This window comes from Octopus bimaculoides, chromosome 16 (genome assembly GCF_001194135.2).
Source record: "Octopus bimaculoides isolate UCB-OBI-ISO-001 chromosome 16, ASM119413v2, whole genome shotgun sequence".
Lineage (NCBI taxonomy): Eukaryota > Metazoa > Mollusca > Cephalopoda > Octopoda > Octopodidae > Octopus > Octopus bimaculoides.
The window spans coordinates 53,938,602-53,946,314 of NC_068996.1; the positions used below are offsets into that span (position 1 = coordinate 53,938,602).

General features: G+C 39.8%; 1 long non-coding RNA gene across 1 annotated transcript in view; it reads right to left on the bottom strand.

The window, feature by feature from the left end:
- Window positions 1–2,473: 2,473 nt before the first annotated feature.
- The window catches only part of LOC128249637 (uncharacterized), a 115,897-nt gene continuing 110,657 nt past the window's right edge, over window positions 2,474–7,713 (bottom strand). Inside the window, exon 3 of the long non-coding RNA XR_008265757.1 lies at window positions 2,474–4,515. This is a non-coding gene — a long non-coding RNA (uncharacterized LOC128249637). The remainder of the gene's footprint in view (window positions 4,516–7,713) is intronic.

Genomic DNA, 7,713 nt, shown 5'->3' on the forward strand with positions numbered 1-7,713 from the left:
GTTAGCTGTTACCTGCTACGTTCATATGGACGGATATATAATAAAGGATAGGGGAATTTCACTAGAGTGTATGCTAGATGTTCAACCAGGCTATGTGCCGTACTCAAGCAAATTAACAACGAGATTTTTACAAACATCTCTCTTGAGTTTTTCATGTTTAATACAATTTCAATCGAATACTTTCCTCCCATCAAAATGAACGCTCTAGAGCATTCAGTAAACTCGCAGCCCGTATGATGGTGGGTCATATCTCATGCGGCCCACTCCCTGAAAAACCATACCCATGCTTAATCTAGAGTGAGCTTTCCCTATCCATTTCCCAAGTTTTTTAAAACTTTCTTCGTATATTCTTAATGCAGTGTTTACAGCTTAATTTCGGTTTGTACTTTGGTCTTTTACTCAAGACAACTCACTGTACAGAAGCAAACTTACCAGGATACTTAAGCTTTCTCAGAATGTTCAATAAGGCATTTCTATTCCCAAATATATATATTAAAAAAACCCTTACAACAACAAAGACTTGATACATGTCCATCATACTTAATGCATTTTCTGGCGATTGCCTACCACTTCCTACAATTTCTGAGACTCATTGAAGACTTCATCAGTGATGTTGTTGAGAATTTATCCAGCATGATGTTCTTACACGACACCATGCCTAAAACAGAGGGAAGAGATATTCCACACTAATTCCCATTCCGACAGGCAACATTCCTATCTTTTCTCTTTATAAAGAACCAACATCAGCACAGCTTTCCACTTTTTGGATATTCCCTGATCCAAATGCATTAATTCAGTCAGATACTGAAGAAAGTTTTCACTCAACATAAAAACCACCCCTCACAGGTAACTTGGCACTTTTTAGCTTTATCACACCATTTCCAACTTCTCCAAAGGAGTGAGTTTCTGCCACATGTGTTCTTTTGCAAGCATACAGAGAATCAAACCAAGAAACTCCTCATCAATCATCATCATCATCATCGTTTAACGTCCGTTTTCCATGCTGGCATGGGTTGGACGGTTTGACTGAGGTCTGGAGAGCCAGCGGCTGCCCCAGGCTCCAATCTGATCTGGCAAAGTTTCTACAGCTGGATGCCCTTCCTAACTCCAACCACTCTCAGAGTGTAGTGAGTGCTTTTAATGTGCCACCGGCACAGGAGACAGGGGAGCTGGCATCGGCCACGATCGGATGGTGCTTTTTACGTGCCACCGGCACGGAAGCCGGTCAAGGTGGCACTGGCATCGGTCATGTTCGGATGTCACAACTATAATTTCCATTTGATTGCAATTTGATTTCATTTTGATATTGATGTTGATGTTGATGTACTCGACTGAATAGGTCCCCTCAAGCATGGCATGTCGCCCTACAATCCAAGGTACATTTTGAGTGGGCTGGTTATGCAACACTAGTGTAGGTTACAGCTGTGAACTCACTCCATTTGCCGGTGAGTTCACAACCACCGGCAAGTCTTTTCAGAAGTTGTTCTCACCACCTCACAAGAATATCTTTTCCTTTAAATACTGTCTGGATTTCTTCATTTTCATTAAATCAATCTTAATGTCTTCTTTCTCCTAAACCCAGAAAATCTTTGCAAAGGCCATGTAAGGATGTTTTGGACTCTTTGAGATGAATATTGTCCATTCTGATCACCAACTCCCTTTAATGACATTATCTTTCAGACGTGTCATATTTAACTTCTTTGGTTCCTACTTTTGGTTTTCTAACCTCTCCTTTGTATAAAACAAGACAATGGTCAGACCAGCATTCAGCTTCCTGCATAAAGTAGATACAACCTACATCGTAAACATCTTGCCTAAAGAACAACAAAATCAATCATATGTTGCTGTTTTGAGCCGAGATGTATCTAGGTTGTTTTGTATCTAATTTTCCGTTGGGACTTATTCTATTGCTGAACCGCTAGGTTAAGGAACGTAAACAAACCAACACCGATTGTCAAGTGGTGATGGTGGAAGAGACAATACATACATACATACGTACGTACGTAAGTTCTCACATACACATACACAGTCACATACATCAAACACACTCACACATGCACGAAGGGCTTCTTTCAGGTTTTGTCTCTCAAACCTACTCACAAGGCACGGGCCTGTAGTAGAAGACACTTTTCCAAGGTGCCGCGCATTGGCAACGAACTGAAGCACACTTGGTTGGGAAGCCACCTAATTACACAGTCAAGCCCACGCCTTTTATAAATATAACCAAGAAAGTGTTTATTTCAGAACGCTTGATTATTTCGGAAATTAAATCACTAAGTCTTAGTGACTAGACAAGGAAGTGTAAATTACCGTGTAGAGAACGACCGTGCGAACCAAAGGAGATGGCGACGAATAGGAGAAGGCTCCTTTGAACGTGTCGCACGGTCGGCACAAGAACATGTAATATAACATAAGAGGGCTCACATGTGAGATGCGAGGTAAGTGCCAGCAAGGAAAGAGAGAGACACAACCGTTAGTTATATATAAAGAGTAAGTTTTATTAGGGTAGTCAACTGTGTATCTGTGTGTGCGTGCATGCGGCAATATAAACAATACAATACATAAGACAGGCCTTCGTATGAACAATAGTATGTATACAATAATATGTGTGTGTGAATGAGAAATACAGAACATGGAATAAGTGTCTGTAACATAGACTAAGAGAGTCCTGAACACAAAGATAAGAAAGTACCAGTTCATAGAAGAGTTACACAGTAGGTAGAATGTCTGTACACAAGAGGTCGTGGCTGAATAGCAGAGCTGTGGTGTCACAAGTCGTGAGTGAAGTTGAGCGTCGATGCTGCGACCGGTTACTTAGTACAGAAGATCCTCGCAGGTTGGTTCTGGCTGTTATTTTCGAGGTGGAAACAATCCACACAAACAGTGTTGAGAAGGAACCGCGGTTGCTGTTGGTAGCGTGGACTCTGGCGGTGGTGGTGTTGGCGCTGGCAACGACATTGTAGTAGACAGTAGGTCAGTGGTGTTGACGTCGTCGCTGGAAACTGGCTGGAGCTGTGCTCTGTGTGTGGTCTACGACCAGACCTGAAAAGGTCTGAAATCGCGACAGACTGGCATGGATGAAGCAAGACTATTTATAGATAAAAAGGGGCTCCGGAAAAGCAGTAAAACTCTCTCTCACGTGACCTTAACAGAAGGACACGATTGGTCGGTATGCACCCTGGCGCGAAACAGAACTGTTGACAAATGCCGCACAAATAAGAGCCAATCAGGGTAATGGACACAGCGGTCCAAGCGGCCGAAAGCTAGATGTTAGCCGCTACGTTAGCATTCATAAATAAATACCCGAGAGAGAGGTTTTACTACAACCGTTACAAATGTTGCGAGCTGGCAGAATCGTTAGCGCGTCGGACAAAATGCATAGCGGTATTTAGTCTGTCCTCACGTTCGGAGTTCAAAATGCTGCTGAGGTCGACTTTGCCTTTCATCTTTTTTGCGGTTGATAAAATAACTATCAGTCAGGTATTGGAGGTGATGGTGGTGGGGTCGATGCAATCGATTACCTCCCCCTTCCACCTCCAAATTTCAGACTTTGGACCTATAATTGAAATAATTAATATGATAGAAATATGTGTCTATTTCCATCGCATAATCTACGTGTATAAGTTAATGGTTTCCAATTTTTTATTCAAAATATGAACAGGAATATATTTTACAAAGAAAGACAAAGAAAAAAAAAAAATGCAATGACAGCATATAATTTTTTTTTAAAAAAGGGAGAAAGAAAAAAAAAAGCATCAATGCGGCTTCAGTTGGTCGCACACGACAAGTTTCAACGGAACCTACTGAAACAACGCTCGCAGCATTAAGCAGTGGCGATGGCGAGGCTAAGGTGTTGGAAAAGATAAGCGCCGTCACGGGCATCATCACCGGAGAGGCGAGCGGCCAACGATGACAAGATCTTCGCGGTTAGCGACAAAGTCCCTCCAAACGTCTCAAACGCCACAGGTTCGTAGAAATAGTTCACGTGTTTATGTTTCCAAATAGTCTGTGTTGATGAAAGGCATCGATCATTTTAAATACCAAGGTGACCCTCACTATTGAAAAAAAAAAATAAATAGCGAATTCTAGAATACATAGATATGTATTATAACAGCATGCTCATCACCGGCGCTTGTAGGCTGATGGCTAACGTGTTGGCTGTGGAGACATCAGAGGCAGCTCTACCAGGCTGGGATTCGATCAACCCAGGCTGGGATCGCCTAGATGAGAGTGTCTGATGTTGAAGGATTCGAAACAGACCCCAGGAAACATCCTGATGATGTGCTCAAGTACATCACAGAATAGGAAAAAGAAGCATCAAGGATGGTGTAAGTGAGGATGAGACTACCAGGTAACGCGAAGTCTTCGATGACCCCGGTCTCTGTTCAAAAGCATTCCAGTCATTACAATCACCTCTTTTTTTTATTGTGTGTCTTGGACCACATTATCCAAAGAATCCTTTTCCTGTTTTAATTTGTGGGAGATTTGGCTGTTGTTTCTAACAGGTTGGGGTATCTGCAATGAAAATTAAAATAAAAAGTAAAGAATAAAAAAATGTTCAGCGATGTTATTCGCACAATAAAAAAGAAAGCAAACAGCAATCAAATAATTTGTTAACATATTTAATTGTCCCCTGCTAACTAGAAATAATTACACAATAAAGAAAATGTAATTCTAGGTTTCAAATTTAGGCACAAGGCCAGCAATTTTTCTTTTTTGTGGGGGGGGGGAGGGGATTTAAGTCGATTTCATGGAGTCCAGTGTTTCGTTGGTCCTTAAGCTTATCAATCCCGACCTCGGCCGAATTTGAACTCAGAACATAAAGACTGACAGAATGTCGCTAAGCATTTTGCCTGGCGTCGTAACGATTCTGCCTTTAAGGAAAATAAGATATATTGGTATCAAATTTTGGCACAAAGCCAGCAATTTTAGTGGTGGTGGTGGTGATGGTCTGTGTGTGTGTGTGTATGTGTGTGTAGTGGGGAGCAAGTCGATTACATCGATTCCTGTACTCAACTGCTATGTCTATTATCAACATCGAAAGGATGAAAGGCAAAGTCGACCTCGGCGGAAAAGAAACTATATTGGTCTCAAATTTTGGCAGTCGACCAGCATTTCTTGGGGAGGGAAGTAAATCGATTACATCGACCAGCCCCAGGTTTCAGCTGCTACTTATTTTATCGATCTAAGAAAGGATGAAAGGTAAAAAAGGATGAAACCTTGGCGGCGTTTGAACCCAGAACGTAAAAGGAAAATATGATATTAATCATTGACCTGTTCAGCAAATACGGGAAACAACTTTCTTTTGCTTCTCTTGGACCGTTAGAAAGAAGTTTGGACTTATTTAAAGAAGTCTCAAGACAAACACACGGTAAATGTACGAAGTAAATGGCGTAGATAAAACCAAGAATTACTTTTAGACACCGTCTACATAAAACACACACACACACACACACACACGTACGCACGCACGCACACACAAATAGAAGTAAAATGATTAGTATTAATATATTTAATGCTGTAACTAGAAGCTGGAGTTGTCTCCCATGCTTACCGAAACAACTTTTGTTTTTATGTTCGTTTCTCTTTTATAAACACTAACTTAGTTAATGAAAACAAAAGACTTTTGTCAGCAGTGTTGCTTTTTGATTCCCTCGATAACTCGAATTCGTTTAACCTAGGTTATGTACTTTATCAATAGAATAATAAGATCTTGACAATATTTTGGTTCCATATGTGAATATCAGGAAATAAATTGTTTTTGCTGTGAATTGTTCGGAAAAACTTTAGCAGAAGATTTAAATGTTGTAAAGATGAAGAAAGGATGCGAATAGGAAAACGTGTGAATAGAAAAACAGAGAGTGGAAAATGACAACATCAAAAAGACAAAAAAAGAAAAAGAAAGAAAAAAGCACTCAAGTTAACATAATACCCAGTTTCGAAAGAAAATAAAATAATTATGCAAATAAGAAAAAAAAACAACCTCAAAACAAAAAACAAAACACAAAAATGAAGCAAAACTAGTAACTATACCGTGAGGTTTCACGCAAAGTTTATATAATTTTTTTTTTAGTTCTCGCATCAACAGAAATCAGTTTCAACTTGTTGGTAATTTATGTAGAGTAATTATAGCTGATTTACCGCCAGGGCAATTTATGATCTAATTTTAAGTTATTCATTTTGTTGCTGATTAACAAAACACTTCTCTGCACTGTGTAAATAATATAATTTATCGATCCGATTGCAGTACAACTACCTATAATTATTTTACTTAACTGAAATTGAAGAGAGGAGAATCTAAATTCGAGCTACCGTTAATCATCTTTGATTTCTATTACACCTTTCTAACATTCTCTTATCTTTTGGCAGAGGCTGGGAGGCATTGGTTTCTTGCGCTGCTAAAATATCACAAAAGAAAGAAGTACCTGGCATTAATACTTCTTGCTTCTTGTTTTTTTTTGTTTTTTTCAACTTGTTTCAGTCCGTGGACTGTGGCCACGCTGGGGCACCACCTTGAAGTACTCTGTCGAACAAATCGACCCCGGGACTTATTATTTTTTAAAGTCTGGTTTTTATTCTATCTAATTTGCCGACCTGCTAGGTTAGGGTAACATAGCTGTGGTTAAGTGGTGGTAGGGGACAAGCACAAAGGCGACTATGTATGTATGTATGTATGTATGTGGGTGTATGTATGTATTATGTATGTATGTATGTGTACGTGTGCGTGTGTGTATTTGTGTATGTACGTACATACGTATATATATGTATGTGTACGCGTGTGTATGCATGCATGTATGTATGTATATATGTATGTATGCATGTGCGTGTGTGTATGTATGTATGTATGTATGTATGTAAGTGTGTGTATGTATGTATATATGTATGTATGCATGTATATATATGCATGTATGTATGTGTGTGTGTGTGTGTGTGTATGTGTGTACATTTGTTGAGTTAGTAAATATTAATTGCTATACTGTGTATAAACATTTATAAACCATAATGTTCCTCTAAGTAGTCGTAACTGTGTAATGATTAGTTACACGTGACTCTGAGGAGTCTTTTCAACTTCAGTAAATTACGCATACACACACACATATGAGGGTGTGCTGAAAAGTTCCTGATTCTGAGTAAAAGAAAATAGAGGAGGATCAGTTAATTATGATTTTATCCAACATATTCCCTTCTCAGATTCACACATTTTTGTTGTGGTCCTTCAGGTTTTCTAAGTTTTCTTTGGCTTCGCACGCTCGTGCTCTTTCCAAAACTTGCACCATAACACCCTCTAGAGTTTCAAAACCCCACTTCTCTGATTTCTCTATTGATGTTCTCCTTCAGTTGCCCCAGGGTTTCTGGTTTGTTGACGTAAACCCTCTCTGTCAGGTACCCCCACAAGAAAAAATCCAGGTTAGTCAAGTCTGGGGAACGTGAAGGCCAGTTGTCATTGCCGTAGCAGTAGATTATTCTCTCTCCAAAGCATTGCCGTAGCAACTGCATTGTTTCTCTTGTGGTATGAGCAGTTGCCCCATCTTGCTGGAACCATGTGTGAGGTCTACTTTGTATGGCCTTTACGTTCTCCAGACTTGACTAGCCTGAATTTTTTTCTTGTTAGGATACCTGAAAGAGAGGGTTTACGTCAACAAACCAGAGACCCTGGTGCAAATGAAGAACATCAATAGAGAAAAAAGAAAAGTGAGGTCTGAAACTCTCGAG